Genomic DNA, 20,553 nt, shown 5'->3' with positions numbered 1-20,553 from the left:
CTAGGACAATTTTGCCGAAAATGGTCTGTGGCATTGCAATGGGAACACGTTTGCGGCTGACCACTATACGAAATAAAAGCCCGGTGGCCGGCCATAACCAAAAACGAGGGAACGTGCTTCCTCACAATCATCTTTACACTACGGATACCGTTCTCAACCTGATATATATAAGCGGACGACCACTTTTCTTTCGTAATCGACAAAACTGTGCCATAAGGCATAAGGCTACGAGCTATTGTCTCATTCCTAGTATCAAATGGCAGATTGAATACCCGAACATTTCGAATACCAAATCCAGCATTCGACAGAGTAACATTACTAATAGTCCCATCACAGTGTTTGAATTTTCGTACACCACCGTTTTCACTTACGAGGCCATCGCACAATTCCGGACATTTCAATTCAACAAACAAAGAGTTCAAGAACGCGTCTAATTGCAATCCTAGCACTTCACTTTCAGGAATTTGCAAGTCATTTTTCATCCACGAATGAATTTCGAAAGCAGACGGACGGGTTACGTTTCTATCAAATTCGCACTGGATATTATTTTCTCGGTCTTCTGAATCCATGTGAACTTACAGTTCAGCTGACTACAGCAGCGAAGAAACAGTCACCGCGAAGAACCGTCGCCGACTGCGAAGCACACGTAAACACCGCCCGACACGCCGGAGCGAGCGCGCGATGTGTTCGGGCCCACGACTCCGAAGAAACTGGTGCCTAAAACCAGCGCCTTAGACCGCTCGGCCACGTTACCGTTGGGGCAGCAGCGGCAAAACGTTTCCTTTGTACTACAAAGATCACTTCGAAATGGAAGTATCTTGGCAATCGCCGTGCCATGTATTTCCACTGCTCTCCCACTGGAAGCGTCTCTTTAGGCCATCCACAGGAAGAAAAAGCCGTGCCCGCCGTATGGTAGCGACGCCACTTGTCTGTAGCTGTCGCAGTTAAGGAGACAGCGTCAAGAGACGTTTTCGTACCGTGACCAGGTTTCGAACCTGGGCCTTCCGTAACCACTAAAGTATCGTAGCTGTAACTGTCAGGCGGAGCTAGAATGCTCCATGTATCAAACATATGTGAGCTCAAGGAGGTTACACTTGAAGAAAAAGCGCCAGGTTAACGCGATCACAGCAAAACCGCCGGCAGCTACGGGATTCGAAACCGCGCCTACAGAGATACTGGTGCCTTAAACCAGCGCCTTAAAGCGCTCGGCCACGCTACATGCGCTGCTTGGTGCGCCAGTGTTCCTAGCATTTGTACAAACAGTGCACGCCACAGCTTCCTGTTCTGCTGGGACTGGCTGCTCATCCATCGCACTTCAAACAACTGCCCTTTTCGACTACAGAGAGCAGCGGACGTCTGCGCTCTGGGAGGCGACATTACGTGTTGGGGATGAAGTGGTAGTGCAAACTGCGGCCTGCGGAACACGAGTGAAAAAATCAACAGAGTACTGTCATTTCGAGTACTCGTCATTGCAACGGCAGCAAGGCAAAACTTTCAAAATTGCCGTGACCAGGATTCGAACCTGGGTTATTGCGGCCACAACGCAATGTCCTAACCACTAGACGATCACGGCCATGGCCACGGAGGCGCCCGCGAAGGCAGCTGGCTCGAATGCAAGTGGCGATACCCAGCAAAGCCTAGGCCAAGGTGTACGCCACAGCAGTGTCAGACACGGTCTCCATCACATGTATACGAGCAAATGAACGTGCCTGCGCTGTCAGGACACTAACTACAGTGGTTGGCTGCATTCACCTCCGTGGCAATGTCTTGCAGTCCTCCAAGCCTCTTGACTACAGGTACCGGTATGTGGCTCGATAACAAGTGGGTAGACGCCGCATCTCTCTCGCCGTCAGGTGTTGCCGCGAGTCATACTTAACGTAGCTTTCTGCACGCGTCAGCGTAGCGTCAGTCGAGCAAAGTCGAGACAAGTCGCATAAGAGGAGCAATAAAAACGCGCAATTCCGGTACCGGGAATCGAACCCGGGCCTCCTGGGTGAGAGCCAGGTATCCTAGCCACTAGACCACACCGGATAACGACGGCAGTGCTCTTTCCAGCGAACGCAGCAGCCACCGACGGTTAACTGACGACAACTGTAAAAAATCCACTCTCTCGCGTTATAGAACGGCGTGCTCCGGACGCATTTCGTGGAGACGAACGCCAGCAATGATGAGAGCAAAAGGTGCCTGAAAATCCTGTCGTTGCACCACGCACTGTTCTACGACAATTCACCAAGCAGACGCTCACGCCTTGTTCTGCTGTTTCCTTTGCGGGCAATGAGTGCATCTGCCTTCGACACAGGAAACATTACACGTTTGGCAGCTGTGGGATTCGAACCCACGCCTCCGAAGAGAATGGTGCCTGAAACCAGCGCCTTAGACCGCTCGGCCACGCTACCTACACAACACGCGCGTAACAAGAGCTGCGTCCCACCCCACGAGAGCACACCGCAACGGCACAAAAATGAGACGTAAAAAGTGGCAACTTTTTTTCTTTTTTTTTTGTAGATTTTGCCTTGCGCTCTCCAAGTTATGCCTTCTTCGGCGAGCTTCTTTAGCTATAAAATAAAACGGTGCTGCTTGCAAACAGAAAGGATTAATCGTTGTACTGTCCATTCAGCTGAAATCCGAAAACTCCTCCGTATGGTTCCTTGACCGTCGACGTCCTCCGGTAGACGTTGTGTTCAAGATGAAGTGATGGAATCGGAGAAACTGGATGGCTTTGAGGAAAGTTTCTTGTGGCTGTTGACCGCTAACGAAGCATCGAAGGAAAACTAAAATCCTCTTGAAGTGAAAGGGCAGGCCTATAATGACAGCAAAGCAGTAGCTTTGCGCCTACACGCCGTAAAATAAAAAATGAAAGAATAATAGCGCATGAGGCGCTGTCCACCTAAATTCAATAAAAGAAAGAATAAAATTTGAAAAAAAAAGAATAAAAAACCAAATACTGTCTGAGTTAGTCCTCTCAGTAACAGGGAACGAACACCCTTCACACGTCCCATAATATTATGTTCAAAATGCTTCGTGGCGGCCATTAAAATAAGTAATGAAAAAAGTCACAAAAATTAAAATCATCGACACATGTCAAAGGAATGAGTAGACTCCCGAACTTTCCGAACTGTCCGGCGGATAACGAGAAGCAAAACACAATCCACTCCGACGTGTGAAAAAGAAAGTAAAAAAAACTCGTTTCTTGAAGACCAAACAATCTCCGTGGCAACGCGGTGCGCAACGCATCCGTGAATGTACGCTGATGACGGAGGAACCAAAAGTTGTAAAAAATGAATAAAAACATAAAGAAATCACTAAATGACAGCAAAACACAAACACACACGAACACAGGATAAAACTGTGTTAAACTTTTCGTCGTCGTTTCCACGTTGCAGTCCGGCACAAGGGTAAGCATCGTACTTGTTCAATGATTCACTGTTTCACTGGTCCGGTAGTATTCAATTTGCATTAACTATGTATCCGGACCCGGAGACAATGCAAAACACAGAAGTAAGGAAAAGTCGCAGCAGTGAAGTGTTGATTACAACAGTTTGTCGTGGGCAAATGCGAGTGCAATTTGCAGAAAATTAGCAAAGAGTTGGTGATAGTCTTTCCTGGTTTTGGTAAGGTCATGTTGCGTAGACAAATAAACCAAAAAGGCATAGTCGCCCGTAAGTCGCAATTGCAGGAGGGCGTACACAGTGTGAGACACGATCCATGCAGTGGCGGCACGCTTCGTATGCGGATAAGGGTTGAAGTCCGGGATCAATGCCGTGTCCGCAGAAAAAGCGGCAGCGCTGGTCCGGTTGATAAGTGCGAGCATCCTGGCGGCAATGTTCCAAGTCGACCGTGACCTCAGGCACACGAAACGATGTTCTAAGGTGTCGTCTTGGCGACAGTCTTCACATAGCTCGATGGAGATAAGTGAATGCGGCGCAGCTTTTCGTTGGTGGGGAGAATTCTGTTAACCACTTGGTACCAAAAGCTGCTGACGTCCGCTGGCAGGAAGGGAGCATGAACGTGAGCCCACACCGTCCTCCACGCAGATCGCGGGTAGCGCGCCTCCATCTTATTACCGACTGGCCGTCCTCTGAGTCCCTGGTAGACACGTTTCACAGTCCGTGTGCGATGGTCGAGTACGTCGGCGGCGAGATAACTTTTTTGAATGAAGTATTCTCGAACATAACGCAGCTGAAACGGGATGGTAGTCGGGTCGAGAGGTGCTGCTTGAGATAGAGGCCGATGAATAGCGAACAGAACAGCTGTGGGGCTCGACGGATCCTGTTCAATGGTGACGCTCGTCCGATGAAGGAGCAACGCTGCGGCTTTCATAGCAAATGAATGAGCCCGAGCCCACCCTGTTCGCGCGGTAAAGTACATGTTTCGTAAGACACCTTGAAAATATGTCCCCGCCACAATAGCCAATAGACTGCCTGTGTTATGGCTCTGCCCAAATTCTTGGGTACCTGAAATAACTGTGCGAGGTACCAGGCTTTGCTGAGCAAGAAAACATTTATTAAAATCACCCGCTGTGTTAATGCGAGGGTGCGAGTAGCGGACAGGCTAGCCATAGCTCGTATGCCATTTAAGACAATACGCCAGTTGTAGGACGCAGTCTGTAACAGATTGGCTTGAAAGCGAACTCCCAAAATTTTGTGTTCCTGCTTTACTGTAAACCATGGGCGTTTGAAGCCACGTGTCGCTGCATAAATAGGAAGAAAAACCGTCTTACGGGTATTGATGCTCGCACCGGATGCACGTTCATACTGTGTAAGAACTGCGCGTATTGTAGCAAAGTCGGTAGCCGAGGACACCAAGAGGCCAAGGTCGTCAGCATAAGCGCGACAAACGTGCTTCTCATTCCCAATACGTATTCCCCTACAAACACTGTGCAACTTACGCAACAAAGGATCTAAGGAAATAGCGTAAAGCGCCATTGACAGAGGGCACCCTTGTTTGACTGAACAGCAGAGCGGAACAGGTTCCGATAAAAGTCCATTGATACTAATCCGTGAGGTGGAATTTTTGAAAAGGTTAAAAATCATAGTTATATACTTTACACCGAAACCAAACTTCTGGAGCACTCGCCGGAGATATAGGTGGCTAACTCTGTCAAAAGCCATTGCAAAATCGATGGATAAAATGCCAAAAGGAATCCTATTCGTCGAAGCATAGGCAATGGCATCTCGGTATGTCGACACAGCACCATAGAGAGTGCGTTGAGGCACTGCACAGTATTGAAAGGGACTAATCAGTTTTTTCATGACCAGCTTCAAGCGGGAGGAGACACATTTGGTGAAGAGTTTGTAATCACCATTAAGAAGGGTGATTGGTCTAAGATTGCACAGTTTCCTGGTGACCGGAACCTTTGGAACCAAGACCACAATACCTTCCAGGAAGGACGCAGGGACATCCACACCATTTAAAATTTCATTAAAAACGTCAGTCAGGGCAGAGCCAAACAAGTGCCAAAAATGCAGATAAAATTCCGGTGGCAACCCATCAGCGCCCGGTGATTTGTTCTGGGAACACAGTTTTAAGATATCACCCACTTCGTCCACGGTAAAGTTTTCTGTGAGGCGACGGCGATCCGCTACGGATAAGACGTATGGAACGTCGTGGAGAAGCTCGGAAATCGCGGCAGCATCAGTGTATTTCTCACTGAAAAGTTCGATGAAGTGACGGTGGGCCTCGGCAAGAATTGCCGCCTGGCTATTAAGCCGCGCACCGTCAGCTGATTCCAGCTCTGTGACGTAACGTCGCTTTGCGCGCCGGCGTTCGCGCAGCTGATGAAACACGGAAGGCGCTTCATCAGCCAGCGCCCCGGGGGCTCGGCTCCGTACGACAGATATGCGCAACGATTCCCTTTTCAAAGCCAGAAGACGGAGTTTTATACGCCGAATTGTTGCCATCCGAAGAGCGGGATTATTTGTGTGCAGGTGGATGGCATCAGTTAAACAGGTTTCATAAAATTGCAATGTAGAACGCTCCCAGTGAGCAACATTCTGACTAAACTCCAAGAGGGTCTTGCGTAATGCCTGCTTAACAAATTCTACCCACCAAGACAAAGTACAGGCATAGAGACCGCGATATTTCAGCACCCTCTGCCACATACGCACGATAACCAGCGCAAAATGTGGGTGTGAGAGATGTCGCACATTAAACTTCCATAATCGACTTGCGCGGGGTTTAGTCGCCAACAGAGAATGAAAGCGGCAGACATACGCACAATGATCGGAAAAAATCACGGGGTGAACAGAGGAGTCCGTAAGACAGTGCTGTTTTTCACGAGAAACATAAATCCTATCGAGCCGACTCCTTCCCGTGGGGTAAAAGAAAGTAAATCCCACGTCCCGCGGGTGTAAATGACACCACGAGTCAATTAAATTCATCTCAGTCACGAGCGTCTGTAATTCTAGGCACTTATACGGCCGTGGCTCCTGATCTCTATCTTCCAGCACGCAGTTAAAATCTCCGCCCATGACTATAGGCAGGTGGGGGCCCCGTAAAAGGTGACAAATGTCACTACTATAAAACACACGGCGACGTGGCTGCCCGTCGGCACCAGAAGGGGCGTACACGTTAATATACCGTACGTTGTTGATCGTGCAAGCTACACCACGACCGTTAGGAATTGTAGCGACATTACTATAGTCATGACCAACACGAATTAAAATGGCAGTACCACAATTGCACTCGATATCAAAGTTCAAGAGTACTTGATAGCCAGGAATGGAGTGAAGTAGATCTAACACAACCTCCTGCAAAAACACTACGTCAGCAGCAATGTAATTTAAAAAACCCACAAAACTTGCAAACTTCACAGGCGACTCCAATTTATTAAGATTAATAGTAGCCACAACTGATGGAGGGCGTGCTACCATAGACAACAAGGAAAAACAAATTAAAACAAATTAGACGGCAGGAGGGGACCCACCCTCCTCCTCCATATCGTCGGCCCAGTCACAACGTTCAGACGGTGCAGCTAAAGTAGGCGGTCCGTGTGTGGGAGGTACAGACGCGGAATCCTGCGAAAGGGGACGCGTGCGACGCTGGGGGGTGTCTTCCGCCTTACGCTTAACCGAAAGTTGTGCCGGGTTCGGTGCCTGAGACGTCGGAGTGTCCATTGCAAGATTTACATCAGAGTGGTGCAACATTTCCTTTAACTGCTGTACAACCTGTTCCCGCCTGTCTGCCGACACACTTGTCGTAGGCGCTGGCTGACTGCTCGCCACAGGACGCTGTGGACGACGCCCCGTCGCAACCGACGGCCGTGATTCGACTACGGGGCGGGGCAAGGGCTTGTGCGCCGGCTTTTGCACAGATTTTTGTTTTTGTTTTGACTTCGGACGGGGAACCTGCTTCCATTCCGGAGACGGGCTGCGTTCTCCGCGAGAAAAAGACCGTGTGTCTAAAATCCGCGAGCTACTGGCACTGCGGAAGCGGTCAGTATTGCCACGCCTGTCCGTAACACTTTCACGCCTGGGCTTAGGTTCCTGTGAGGCAGGAGCTCCGTCCGGAACACCTTGAGGTACGGAATTAGATGGTGACGAATCCACCACAGCAACAGGGGGGGTAACCACCTGAACGGGTTCTGATCCGGTCCGCTCCGGAACTTCAGGCACACCCGGAGGCGGAATCGGTACAGTAGTGGCGGGAACTGACTGAGAAAGTACGGACAAGGTTGGAACAGAATCAGAACCGGCTGCAGTGGCATCGACATCCATCGCGACCGCAGCAACTAACGGCGTTTCCGTTTCCGCGGAACGTGCCGGTGAACGGGGAACACCTAACAACACGGCCGCGTACGACGCGTCGTCATCCTGCCCACGGGGCGGTAGCTGCACAGGGCGCCTACGCCTAGGACAATTTTGCCGAAAATGGTCTGTGGCATTGCAATGGGAACACGTTTGCGGCTGACCACTATACGAAATAAAAGCCCGGTGGCCGGCCATAACCAAAAACGAGGGAACGTGCTTCCTCACAATCATCTTTACACTACGGATACCGTTCTCAACCTGATATATATAAGCGGACGACCACTTTTCTTTCGTAATCGACAAAACTGTGCCATAAGGCATAAGGCTACGAGCTATTGTCTCATTCCTAGTATCAAATGGCAGATTGAATACCCGAACATTTCGAATACCAAATCCAGCATTCGACAGAGTAACATTACTAATAGTCCCATCACAGTGTTTGAATTTTCGTACACCACCGTTTTCACTTACGAGGCCATCGCACAATTCCGGACATTTCAATTCAACAAACAAAGAGTTCAAGAACGCGTCTAATTGCAATCCTAGCACTTCACTTTCAGGAATTTGCAAGTCATTTTTCATCCACGAATGAATTTCGAAAGCAGACGGACGGGTTACGTTTCTATCAAATTCGCACTGGATATTATTTTCTCGGTCTTCTGAATCCATGTGAACTTACAGTTCAGCTGACTACAGCAGCGAAGAAACAGTCACCGCGAAGAACCGTCGCCGACTGCGAAGCACACGTAAACACCGCCCGACACGCCGGAGCGAGCGCGCGATGTGTTCGGGCCCACGACTCCGAAGAAACTGGTGCCTAAAACCAGCGCCTTAGACCGCTCGGCCACGTTACCGTTGGGGCAGCAGCGGCAAAACGTTTCCTTTGTACTACAAAGATCACTTCGAAATGGAAGTATCTTGGCAATCGCCGTGCCATGTATTTCCACTGCTCTCCCACTGGAAGCGTCTCTTTAGGCCATCCACAGGAAGAAAAAGCCGTGCCCGCCGTATGGTAGCGACGCCACTTGTCTGTAGCTGTCGCAGTTAAGGAGACAGCGTCAAGAGACGTTTTCGTACCGTGACCAGGTTTCGAACCTGGGCCTTCCGTAACCACTAAAGTATCGTAGCTGTAACTGTCAGGCGGAGCTAGAATGCTCCATGTATCAAACATATGTGAGCTCAAGGAGGTTACACTTGAAGAAAAAGCGCCAGGTTAACGCGATCACAGCAAAACCGCCGGCAGCTACGGGATTCGAAACCGCGCCTACAGAGATACTGGTGCCTTAAACCAGCGCCTTAAAGCGCTCGGCCACGCTACATGCGCTGCTTGGTGCGCCAGTGTTCCTAGCATTTGTACAAACAGTGCACGCCACAGCTTCCTGTTCTGCTGGGACTGGCTGCTCATCCATCGCACTTCAAACAACTGCCCTTTTCGACTACAGAGAGCAGCGGACGTCTGCGCTCTGGGAGGCGACATTACGTGTTGGGGATGAAGTGGTAGTGCAAACTGCGGCCTGCGGAACACGAGTGAAAAAATCAACAGAGTACTGTCATTTCGAGTACTCGTCATTGCAACGGCAGCAAGGCAAAACTTTCAAAATTGCCGTGACCAGGATTCGAACCTGGGTTATTGCGGCCACAACGCAATGTCCTAACCACTAGACGATCACGGCCATGGCCACGGAGGCGCCCGCGAAGGCAGCTGGCTCGAATGCAAGTGGCGATACCCAGCAAAGCCTAGGCCAAGGTGTACGCCACAGCAGTGTCAGACACGGTCTCCATCACATGTATACGAGCAAATGAACGTGCCTGCGCTGTCAGGACACTAACTACAGTGGTTGGCTGCATTCACCTCCGTGGCAATGTCTTGCAGTCCTCCAAGCCTCTTGACTACAGGTACCGGTATGTGGCTCGATAACAAGTGGGTAGACGCCGCATCTCTCTCGCCGTCAGGTGTTGCCGCGAGTCATACTTAACGTAGCTTTCTGCACGCGTCAGCGTAGCGTCAGTCGAGCAAAGTCGAGACAAGTCGCATAAGAGGAGCAATAAAAACGCGCAATTCCGGTACCGGGAATCGAACCCGGGCCTCCTGGGTGAGAGCCAGGTATCCTAGCCACTAGACCACACCGGATAACGACGGCAGTGCTCTTTCCAGCGAACGCAGCAGCCACCGACGGTTAACTGACGACAACTGTAAAAAATCCACTCTCTCGCGTTATAGAACGGCGTGCTCCGGACGCATTTCGTGGAGACGAACGCCAGCAATGATGAGAGCAAAAGGTGCCTGAAAATCCTGTCGTTGCACCACGCACTGTTCTACGACAATTCACCAAGCAGACGCTCACGCCTTGTTCTGCTGTTTCCTTTGCGGGCAATGAGTGCATCTGCCTTCGACACAGGAAACATTACACGTTTGGCAGCTGTGGGATTCGAACCCACGCCTCCGAAGAGAATGGTGCCTGAAACCAGCGCCTTAGACCGCTCGGCCACGCTACCTACACAACACGCGCGTCACAAGAGCTGCGTCCCACCCCACGAGAGCACACCGCAACGGCACAAAAATGAGACGTAAAAAGTGGCAACTTTTTTTCTTTTTTTTTTGTAGATTTTGCCTTGCGCTCTCCAAGTTATGCCTTCTTCGGCGAGCTTCTTTAGCTATAAAATAAAACGGTGCTGCTTGCAAACAGAAAGGATTAATCGTTGTACTGTCCATTCAGCTGAAATCCGAAAACTCCTCCGTATGGTTCCTTGACCGTCGACGTCCTCCGGTAGACGTTGTGTTCAAGATGAAGTGATGGAATCGGAGAAACTGGATGGCTTTGAGGAAAGTTTCTTGTGGCTGTTGACCGCTAACGAAGCATCGAAGGAAAACTAAAATCCTCTTGAAGTGAAAGGGCAGGCCTATAATGACAGCAAAGCAGTAGCTTTGCGCCTACACGCCGTAAAATAAAAAATGAAAGAATAATAGCGCATGAGGCGCTGTCCACCTAAATTCAATAAAAGAAAGAATAAAATTTGAAAAAAAAAGAATAAAAAACCAAATACTGTCTGAGTTAGTCCTCTCAGTAACAGGGAACGAACACCCTTCACACGTCCCATAATATTATGTTCAAAATGCTTCGTGGCGGCCATTAAAATAAGTAATGAAAAAAGTCACAAAAATTAAAATCATCGACACATGTCAAAGGAATGAGTAGACTCCCGAACTTTCCGAACTGTCCGGCGGATAACGAGAAGCAAAACACAATCCACTCCGACGTGTGAAAAAGAAAGTAAAAAAAACTCGTTTCTTGAAGACCAAACAATCTCCGTGGCAACGCGGTGCGCAACGCATCCGTGAATGTACGCTGATGACGGAGGAACCAAAAGTTGTAAAAAATGAATAAAAACATAAAGAAATCACTAAATGACAGCAAAACACAAACACACACGAACACAGGATAAAACTGTGTTAAACTTTTCGTCGTCGTTTCCACGTTGCAGTCCGGCACAAGGGTAAGCATCGTACTTGTTCAATGATTCACTGTTTCACTGGTCCGGTAGTATTCAATTTGCATTAACTATGTATCCGGACCCGGAGACAATGCAAAACACAGAAGTAAGGAAAAGTCGCAGCAGTGAAGTGTTGATTACAACAGTTTGTCGTGGGCAAATGCGAGTGCAATTTGCAGAAAATTAGCAAAGAGTTGGTGATAGTCTTTCCTGGTTTTGGTAAGGTCATGTTGCGTAGACAAATAAACCAAAAAGGCATAGTCGCCCGTAAGTCGCAATTGCAGGAGGGCGTACACAGTGTGAGACACGATCCATGCAGTGGCGGCACGCTTCGTATGCGGATAAGGGTTGAAGTCCGGGATCAATGCCGTGTCCGCAGAAAAAGCGGCAGCGCTGGTCCGGTTGATAAGTGCGAGCATCCTGGCGGCAATGTTCCAAGTCGACCGTGACCTCAGGCACACGAAACGATGTTCTAAGGTGTCGTCTTGGCGACAGTCTTCACACAAGCTCGATGGAGATAAGTGAATGCGGCGCAGCTTTTCGTTGGTGGGGAGAATTCTGTTAACCACTTGGTACCAAAAGCTGCTGACGTCCGCTGGCAGGAAGGGAGCATGAACGTGAGCCCACACCGTCCTCCACGCAGATCGCGGGTAGCGCGCCTCCATCTTATTACCGACTGGCCGTCCTCTGAGTCCCTGGTAGACACGTTTCACAGTCCGTGTGCGATGGTCGAGTACGTCGGCGGCGAGATAACTTTTTTGAATGAAGTATTCTCGAACATAACGCAGCTGAAACGGGATGGTAGTCGGGTCGAGAGGTGCTGCTTGAGATAGAGGCCGATGAATAGCGAACAGAACAGCTGTGGGGCTCGACGGATCCTGTTCAATGGTGACGCTCGTCCGATGAAGGAGCAACGCTGCGGCTTTCATAGCAAATGAATGAGCCCGAGCCCACCCTGTTCGCGCGGCAGAGTACATGTTTCGTAAGACACCTTGAAAATATGTCCCCGCCACAATAGCCAATAGACTGCCTGTGTTATGGCTCTGCCCAAATTCTTGGGTACCTGAAATAACTGTGCGAGGTACCAGGCTTTGCTGAGCAAGAAAACATTTATTAAAATCACCCGCTGTGTTAATGCGAGGGTGCGAGTAGCGGACAGGCTAGCCATAGCTCGTATGCCATTTAAGACAATACGCCAGTTGTAGGACGCAGTCTGTAACAGATTGGCTTGAAAGCGAACTCCCAAAATTTTGTGTTCCTGCTTTACTGTAAACCATGGGCGTTTGAAGCCACGTGTCGCTGCATAAATAGGAAGAAAAACCGTCTTACGGGTATTGATGCTCGCACCGGATGCACGTTCATACTGTGTAAGAACTGCGCGTATTGTAGCAAAGTCGGTAGCCGAGGACACCAAGAGGCCAAGGTCGTCAGCATAAGCGCGACAAACGTGCTTCTCATTCCCAATACGTATTCCCCTACAAACACTGTGCAACTTACGCAACAAAGGATCTAAGGAAATAGCGTAAAGCGCCATTGACAGAGGGCACCCTTGTTTGACTGAACAGCAGAGCGGAACAGGTTCCGATAAAAGTCCATTGATACTAATCCGTGAGGTGGAATTTTTGAAAAGGTTAAAAATCATAGTTATATACTTTACACCGAAACCAAACTTCTGGAGCACTCGCCGGAGATATAGGTGGCTAACTCTGTCAAAAGCCATTGCAAAATCGATGGATAAAATGCCAAAAGGAATCCTATTCGTCGAAGCATAGGCAATGGCATCTCGGTATGTCGACACAGCACCATAGAGAGTGCATTGAGGCACTGCACAGTATTGAAAGGGACTAATCAGTTTTTTCATGACCAGCTTCAAGCGGGAGGAGACACATTTGGTGAAGAGTTTGTAATCACCATTAAGAAGGGTGATTGGTCTAAGATTGCACAGTTTCCTGGTGACCGGAACCTTTGGAACCAAGACCACAATACCTTCCAGGAAGGACGCAGGGACATCCACACCATTTAAAATTTCATTAAAAACGTCAGTCAGGGCAGAGCCAAACAAGTGCCAAAAATGCAGATAAAATTCCGGTGGCAACCCATCAGCGCCCGGTGATTTGTTCTGGGAACACAGTTTTAAGATATCACCCACTTCGTCCACGGTAAAGTTTTCTGTGAGGCGACGGCGATCCGCTACGGATAAGACGTATGGAACGTCGTGGAGAAGCTCGGAAATCGCGGCAGCATCAGTGTATTTCTCACTGAAAAGTTCGATGAAGTGACGGTGGGCCTCGGCAAGAATTGCCGCCTGGCTATTAAGCCGCGCACCGTCAGCTGATTCCAGCTCTGTGACGTAACGTCGCTTTGCGCGCCGGCGTTCGCGCAGCTGATGAAACACGGAAGGCGCTTCATCAGCCAGCGCCCCGGGGGCTCGGCTCCGTACGGCAGATATGCGCAACGATTCCCTTTTCAAAGCCAGAAGATGGAGTTTTATACGCCGAATTGTTGCCATCCGAAGAGCGGGATTATTTGTGTGCAGGTGGATGGCATCAGTTAAACAGGTTTCATAAAATTGCAATGTAGAACGCTCCCAGTGAGCAACATTCTGACTAAACTCCAAGAGGGTCTTGCGTAATGCCGGCTTAACAAATTCTACCCACCAAGACAAAGTACAGGCATAGAGACCGCGATATTTCAGCACCCTCTGCCACATACGCACGATAACCGGCGCAAAATGTGGGTGTGAGAGATGTCGCACATTAAACTTCCATAATCGACTTGCGCGGGGTTTAGTCGCCAACAGAGAATGAAAGCGGCAGACATACGCACAATGATCGGAAAAAATCACGGGGTGAACAGAGGAGTCCGTAAGACAGTGCTGTTTTTCACGAGAAACATAAATCCTATCGAGCCGACTCCTTCCCGTGGGGTAAAAGAAAGTAAATCCCACGTCCCGCGGGTGTAAATGACACCACGAGTCAATTAAATTCATCTCAGTCACGAGCGTCTGTAATTCTAGGCACTTATACGGCCGTGGCTCCTGATCTCTATCTTCCAGCACGCAGTTAAAATCTCCGCCCATGACTATAGGCAGGTGGGGGCCCCGTAAAAGGTGACAAATGTCACTACTATAAAACACACGGCGACGTGGCTGCCCGTCGGCACCAGAAGGGGCGTACACGTTAATATACCGTACGTTGTTGATCGTGCAAGCTACACCACGACCGTTAGGAATTGTAGCGACATTACTATAGTCATGACCAACACGAATTAAAATGGCAGTACCACAATTGCACTCGATATCAAAGTTCAAGAGTACTTGATAGCCCGGAATGGAGTGAAGTAGATCTAACACAACCTCCTGCAAAAACACTACGTCAGCAGCAATGTAATTTAAAAAACCCACAAAACTTGCAAACTTCACAGGCGACTCCAATTTATTAAGATTAATAGTAGCCACAACTGATGGAGGGCGTGCTACCATAGACAACAAGGAAAAACAAATTAAAACAAATTAGACGGCAGGAGGGGACCCACCCTCCTCCTCCATATCGTCGGCCCAGTCACAACGTTCAGACGGTGCAGCTAAAGTAGGCGGTCCGTGTGTGGGAGGTACAGACGCGGAATCCTGCGAAAGGGGACGCGTGCGATGCTGGGGGGTGTCTTCCGCCTTACGCTTAACCGAAAGTTGTGCCGGGTTCGGTGCCTGAGACGTCGGAGTGTCCATTGCAAGATTTACATCAGAGTGGTGCAACATTTCCTTTAACTGCTGTACAACCTGTTCCCGCCTGTCTGCCGACACACTTGTCGTAGGCGCTGGCTGACTGCTCGCCACAGGACGCTGTGGACGACGCCCCGTCGCAACCGACGGCCGTGATTCGACTACGGGGCGGGGCAAGGGCTTGTGCGCCGGCTTTTGCACAGATTTTTGTTTTTGTTTTGACTTCGGACGGGGAACCTGCTTCCATTCCGGAGACGGGCTGCGTTCTCCGCGAGAAAAAGACCGTGTGTCTAAAATCCGCGAGCTACTGGCACTGCGGAAGCGGTCAGTATTGCCACGCCTGTCCGTAACACTTTCACGCCTGGGCTTAGGTTCCTGTGAGGCAGGAGCTCCGTCCGGAACACCTTGAGGTACGGAATTAGATGGTGACGAATCCACCACAGCAACAGGGGGGGTAACCACCTGAACGGGTTCTGATCCGGTCCGCTCCGGAACTTCAGGCACACCCGGAGGCGGAATCGGTACAGTAGTGGCGGGAACTGACTGAGAAAGTACGGACAAGGTTGGAACAGAATCAGAACCGGCTGCAGTGGCATCGACATCCATCGCGACCGCAGCAACTAACGGCGTTTCCGTTTCCGCGGAACGTGCCGGTGAACGGGGAACACCTAACAACACGGCCGCGTACGACGCGTCGTCATCCTGCCCACGGGGCGGTAGCTGCACAGGGCGCCTACGCCTAGGACAATTTTGCCGAAAATGGTCTGTGGCATTGCAATGGGAACACGTTTGCGGCTGACCACTATACGAAATAAAAGCCCGGTGGCCGGCCATAACCAAAAACGAGGGAACGTGCTTCCTCACAATCATCTTTACACTACGGATACCGTTCTCAACCTGATATATATAAGCGGACGACCACTTTTCTTTCGTAATCGACAAAACTGTGCCATAAGGCATAAGGCTACGAGCTATTGTCTCATTCCTAGTATCAAATGGCAGATTGAATACCCGAACATTTCGAATACCAAATCCAGCATTCGACAGAGTAACATTACTAATGGTCCCATCACAGTGTTTGAATTTTCGTACACCACCGTTTTCACTTACGAGGCCATCGCACAATTCCGGACATTTCAATTCAACAAACAAAGAGTTCAAGAACGCGTCTAATTGCAATCCTAGCACTTCACTTTCAGGAATTTGCAAGTCATTTTTCATCCACGAATGAATTTCGAAAGCAGACGGACGGGTTACGTTTCTATCAAATTCGCACTGGATATTATTTTCTCGGTCTTCTGAATCCATGTGAACTTACAGTTCAGCTGACTACAGCAGCGAAGAAACAGTCACCGCGAAGAACCGTCGCCGACTGCGAAGCACACGTAAACACCGCCCGACACGCCGGAGCGAGCGCGCGATGTGTTCGGGCCCACGACTCCGAAGAAACTGGTGCCTAAAACCAGCGCCTTAGACCGCTCGGCCACGTTACCGTTGGGGCAGCAGCGGCAAAACGTTTCCTTTGTACTACAAAGATCACTTCGAAATGGAAGTATCTTGGCAATCGCCGTGCCATGTATTTCCACTGCTCTCCCACTGGAAGCGTCTCTTTAGGCCATCCACAGGAAGAAAAAGCCGTGCCCGCCGTATGGTAGCGACGCCACTTGTCTGTAGCTGTCGCAGTTAAGGAGACAGCGTCAAGAGACGTTTTCGTACCGTGACCAGGTTTCGAACCTGGGCCTTCCGTAACCACTAAAGTATCGTAGCTGTAACTGTCAGGCGGAGCTAGAATGCTCCATGTATCAAACATATGTGAGCTCAAGGAGGTTACACTTGAAGAAAAAGCGCCAGGTTAACGCGATCACAGCAAAACCGCCGGCAGCTACGGGATTCGAAACCGCGCCTACAGAGATACTGGTGCCTTAAACCAGCGCCTTAAAGCGCTCGGCCACGCTACATGCGCTGCTTGGTGCGCCAGTGTTCCTAGCATTTGTACAAACAGTGCACGCCACAGCTTCCTGTTCTGCTGGGACTGGCTGCTCATCCATCGCACTTCAAACAACTGCCCTTTTCGACTACAGAGAGCAGCGGACGTCTGCGCTCTGGGAGGCGACATTACGTGTTGGGGATGAAGTGGTAGTGCAAACTGCGGCCTGCGGAACACGAGTGAAAAAATCAACAGAGTACTGTCATTTCGAGTACTCGTCATTGCAACGGCAGCAAGGCAAAACTTTCAAAATTGCCGTGACCAGGATTCGAACCTGGGTTATTGCGGCCACAACGCAATGTCCTAACCACTAGACGATCACGGCCATGGCCACGGAGGCGCCCGCGAAGGCAGCTGGCTCGAATGCAAGTGGCGATACCCAGCAAAGCCTAGGCCAAGGTGTACGCCACAGCAGTGTCAGACACGGTCTCCATCACATGTATACGAGCAAATGAACGTGCCTGCGCTGTCAGGACACTAACTACAGTGGTTGGCTGCATTCACCTCCGTGGCAATGTCTTGCAGTCCTCCAAGCCTCTTGACTACAGGTACCGGTATGTGGCTCGATAACAAGTGGGTAGACGCCGCATCTCTCTCGCCGTCAGGTGTTGCCGCGAGTCATACTTAACGTAGCTTTCTGCACGCGTCAGCGTAGCGTCAGTCGAGCAAAGTCGAGACAAGTCGCATAAGAGGAGCAATAAAAACGCGCAATTCCGGTACCGGGAATCGAACCCGGGCCTCCTGGGTGAGAGCCAGGTATCCTAGCCACTAGACCACACCGGATAACGACGGCAGTGCTCTTTCCAGCGAACGCAGCAGCCACCCACGGTTGACTGACGACAACTGTAAAAAATCCACTCTCTCGCGTTATAGAACGGCGTGCTCCGGACGCATTTCGTGGAGACGAACGCCAGCAATGATGAGAGCAAAAGGTGCCTGAAAATCCTGTCGTTGCACCACGCACTGTTCTACGACAATTCACCAAGCAGACGCTCACGCCTTGTTCTGCTGTTTCCTTTGCGGGCAATGAGTGCATCTGCCTTCGACACAGGAAACATTACACGTTTGGCAGCTGTGGGATTCGAACCCACGCCTCCGAAGAGAATGGTGCCTGAAACCAGCGCCTTAGACCGCTCGGCCACGCTACCTACACAACACGCGCGTCACAAGAGCTGCGTCCCACCCCACGAGAGCACACCGCAACGGCACAAAAATGAGACGTAAAAAGTGGCAACTTTTTTTCTTTTTTTTTTGTAGATTTTGCCTTGCGCTCTCCAAGTTATGCCTTCTTCGGCGAGCTTCTTTAGCTATAAAATAAAACGGTGCTGCTTGCAAACAGAAAGGATTAATCGTTGTACTGTCCATTCAGCTGAAATCCGAAAACTCCTCCGTATGGTTCCTTGACCGTCGACGTCCTCCGGTAGACGTTGTGTTCAAGATGAAGTGATGGAATCGGAGAAACTGGATGGCTTTGAGGAAAGTTTCTTGTGGCTGTTGACCGCTAACGAAGCATCGAAGGAAAACTAAAATCCTCTTGAAGTGAAAGGGCAGGCCTATAATGACAGCAAAGCAGTAGCTTTGCGCCTACACGCCGTAAAATAAAAAATGAAAGAATAATAGCGCATGAGGCGCTGTCCACCTAAATTCAATAAAAGAAAGAATAAAATTTGAAAAAAAAAGAATAAAAAACCAAATACTGTCTGAGTTAGTCCTGTCAGTAACAGGGAACGAACACCCTTCACACGTCCCATAATATTATGTTCAAAATGCTTCGTGGCGGCCATTAAAATAAGTAATGAAAAAAGTCACAAAAATTAAAATCATCGACACATGTCAAAGGAATGAGTAGACTCCCGAACTTTCCGAACTGTCCGGCGGATAACGAGAAGCAAAACACAATCCACTCCGACGTGTGAAAAAGAAAGTAAAAAAAACTCGTTTCTTGAAGACCAAACAATCTCCGTGGCAACGCGGTGCGCAACGCATCCGTGAATGTACGCTGATGACGGAGGAACCAAAAGTTGTAAAAAATGAATAAAAACATAAAGAAATCACTAAATGACAGCAAAACACAAACACACACGAACACAGGATAAAACTGTGTTAAACTTTTCGTCGTCGTTTCCACGTTGCAGTCCGGCACAAGGGTAAGCATCGTACTTGTTCAATGATTCACTGTTTCACTGGTCCGGTAGTATTCAATTTGCATTAACTATGTATCCGGACCCGGAGACAATGCAAAACACAGAAGTAAGGAAAAGTCGCAGCAGTGAAGTGTTGATTACAACAGTTTGTCGTGGGCAAATGCGAGTGCAATTTGCAGAAAATTAGCAAAGAGTTGGTGATAGTCTTTCCTGGTTTTGGTAAGGTCATGTTGCGTAGACAAATAAACCAAAAAGGCATAGTCGCCCGTAAGTCGCAATTGCAGGAGGGCGTACACAGTGTGAGACACGATCCATGCAGTGGCGGCACGCTTCGTATGCGGATAAGGGTTGAAGTCCGGGATCAATGCCGTGTCCGCAGAAAAAGCGGCAGCGCTGGTCCGGTTGATAAGTGCGAGCATCCTGGCGGCAATGTTCCAAGTCGACCGTGACCTCAGGCACACGAAACGATGTTCTAAGGTGTCGTCTTGGCGACAGTCTTCACACAAGCTCGATGGAGATAAGTGAATGCGGCGCAGCTTTTCGTTGGTGGGGAGAATTCTGTTAACCACTTGGTACCAAAAGCTGCTGACGTCCGCTGGCAGGAAGGGAGCATGAACGTGAGCCCACACCGTCCTCCACGCAGATCGCGGGTAGCGCGCCTCCATCTTATTACCGACTGGCCGTCCTCTGAGTCCCTGGTAGACACGTTTCACAGTCCGTGTGCGATGGTCGAGTACGTCGGCGGCGAGATAACTTTTTTGAATGAAGTATTCTCGAACATAACGCAGCTGAAACGGGATGGTAGTCGGGTCGAGAGGTGCTGCTTGAGATAGAGGCCGATGAATAGCGAACAGAACAGCTGTGGGGCTCGACGGATCCTGTTCAATGGTGACGCTCGTCCGATGAAGGAGCAACGCTGCGGCTTTCATAGCAAATGAACGAGCCCGAGCCCACCCTGTTCGCGCGGCAGAGTACATGTTTCGTAAGACACCTTGAAAATATGTCCCCGCCACAATAGCCAATAGACTGCCTGTGTTATGGCTCTGCCCAAATTCTTGGGTACCTGAAATAACTGTGCGAGGTACCAGGCTTTGCTGAGCAAGAAAACATTTATTAAAATCACCCGCTGTGTTAATGCGAGGGTGCGAGTAGCGGACAGGCTAGCCATAGCTCGTATGCCATTTAAGACAATACGCCAGTTGTAGGACGCAGTCTGTAACAGATTGGCTTGAAAGCGAACTCCCAAAATTTTGTGTTCCTGCTTTACTGTAAACCATGGGCGTTTGAAGCCACGTGTCGCTGCATAAATAGGAAGAAAAACCGTCTTACGGGTATTGATGCTCGCACCGGATGCACGTTCATACTGTGTAAGAACTGCGCGTATTGTAGCAAAGTCGGTAGCCGAGGACACCAAGAGGCCAAGGTCGTCAGCATAAGCGCGACAAACGTGCTTCTCATTCCCAA

General features: G+C 49.7%; 9 non-coding genes across 9 annotated transcripts; all 9 read right to left on the bottom strand.

The window, feature by feature from the left end:
• Window positions 1-1,501: 1,501 nt before the first annotated feature.
• Trnah-gug (transfer RNA histidin (anticodon GUG)) lies at window positions 1,502-1,573 on the bottom strand. The gene has a single exon. It is a non-coding gene; the product is annotated as a tRNA-His (tRNA).
• Window positions 1,574-1,959: 386 nt separating this feature from the next.
• On the bottom strand, window positions 1,960-2,031 carry Trnae-cuc (transfer RNA glutamic acid (anticodon CUC)). Its single transcript has one exon. It is a non-coding gene; the product is annotated as a tRNA-Glu (tRNA).
• Window positions 2,032-2,314: 283 nt separating this feature from the next.
• Trnal-cag (transfer RNA leucine (anticodon CAG)) lies at window positions 2,315-2,396 on the bottom strand. The gene has a single exon. It is a non-coding gene; the product is annotated as a tRNA-Leu (tRNA).
• Window positions 2,397-9,349: 6,953 nt separating this feature from the next.
• Window positions 9,350-9,421, bottom strand: Trnah-gug (transfer RNA histidin (anticodon GUG)). The gene has a single exon. It is a non-coding gene; the product is annotated as a tRNA-His (tRNA).
• Window positions 9,422-9,807: 386 nt separating this feature from the next.
• Window positions 9,808-9,879, bottom strand: Trnae-cuc (transfer RNA glutamic acid (anticodon CUC)). The gene has a single exon. It is a non-coding gene; the product is annotated as a tRNA-Glu (tRNA).
• Window positions 9,880-10,162: 283 nt separating this feature from the next.
• Trnal-cag (transfer RNA leucine (anticodon CAG)) lies at window positions 10,163-10,244 on the bottom strand. Its single transcript has one exon. It is a non-coding gene; the product is annotated as a tRNA-Leu (tRNA).
• Window positions 10,245-17,198: 6,954 nt separating this feature from the next.
• On the bottom strand, window positions 17,199-17,270 carry Trnah-gug (transfer RNA histidin (anticodon GUG)). Its single transcript has one exon. It is a non-coding gene; the product is annotated as a tRNA-His (tRNA).
• Window positions 17,271-17,656: 386 nt separating this feature from the next.
• Window positions 17,657-17,728, bottom strand: Trnae-cuc (transfer RNA glutamic acid (anticodon CUC)). The gene has a single exon. It is a non-coding gene; the product is annotated as a tRNA-Glu (tRNA).
• Window positions 17,729-18,011: 283 nt separating this feature from the next.
• Trnal-cag (transfer RNA leucine (anticodon CAG)) lies at window positions 18,012-18,093 on the bottom strand. Its single transcript has one exon. It is a non-coding gene; the product is annotated as a tRNA-Leu (tRNA).
• Between the last annotated feature and the right edge of the window lie 2,460 nt (window positions 18,094-20,553).

This window comes from Schistocerca serialis, chromosome 1 (genome assembly GCF_023864345.2).
Source record: "Schistocerca serialis cubense isolate TAMUIC-IGC-003099 chromosome 1, iqSchSeri2.2, whole genome shotgun sequence".
Classification (NCBI taxonomy): Eukaryota; Metazoa; Arthropoda; class Insecta; order Orthoptera; family Acrididae; genus Schistocerca; species Schistocerca serialis.
This window is presented reverse-complemented; position numbering and strand designations above follow the sequence as displayed.